This window comes from Eimeria mitis, genomic scaffold (genome assembly GCF_000499745.2).
Source record: "Eimeria mitis Houghton genomic scaffold, Emh_scaff1392, whole genome shotgun sequence".
Classification (NCBI taxonomy): domain Eukaryota; phylum Apicomplexa; class Conoidasida; order Eucoccidiorida; family Eimeriidae; genus Eimeria; species Eimeria mitis.
In genome coordinates, this window is record NW_013569038.1 from 1 (window position 1) to 546 (window position 546).

The window sequence follows — 546 nt, forward strand, 5'->3', positions numbered from 1 at the left end:
CTGACTGCAGAGTCACGAGGGAGAACTGTTATTCCTGGATTTCCTTTTCAATATTACTCGACTGGGATACTTTTTAAAGGCAATTATTTGAGTGTTTGAGCCTGTGTAATATAGATAGGCTGTCTTTAGAACATAGAGTCTGAACCCAGTAGGGTTGCCATAGGGTACGGTACATCGTAGTAACGGCCCGTTGTTCATTACATTTGGGGGCTGTTCCTGGAATTTTATAACCGCATTTGATTTTGTCGCAGCCCATAAAGACTTTATTGAGCGGATTTGCTGTAATTACTGCACGGTGAGGCATAGGTGCTCCCATATACCTACGAAACATATTATTTGTATCATTTATGGGCCTCTGCAGTAGATTCAGATAACTGGGAGGAGGTCTGAGAAGAAATGTCTAGAATTGTATGTGCTCTACTGGAAGTGTTGAGGATCCGACTAGTAAGCATACGGGGGAAGGATAGCCCGGCACAGTATGTTGCCGAATTTTCGTTGGAATTGAGTCAGGATGAACGTCTAACACCAGAAGACTGGTTAAGAGTA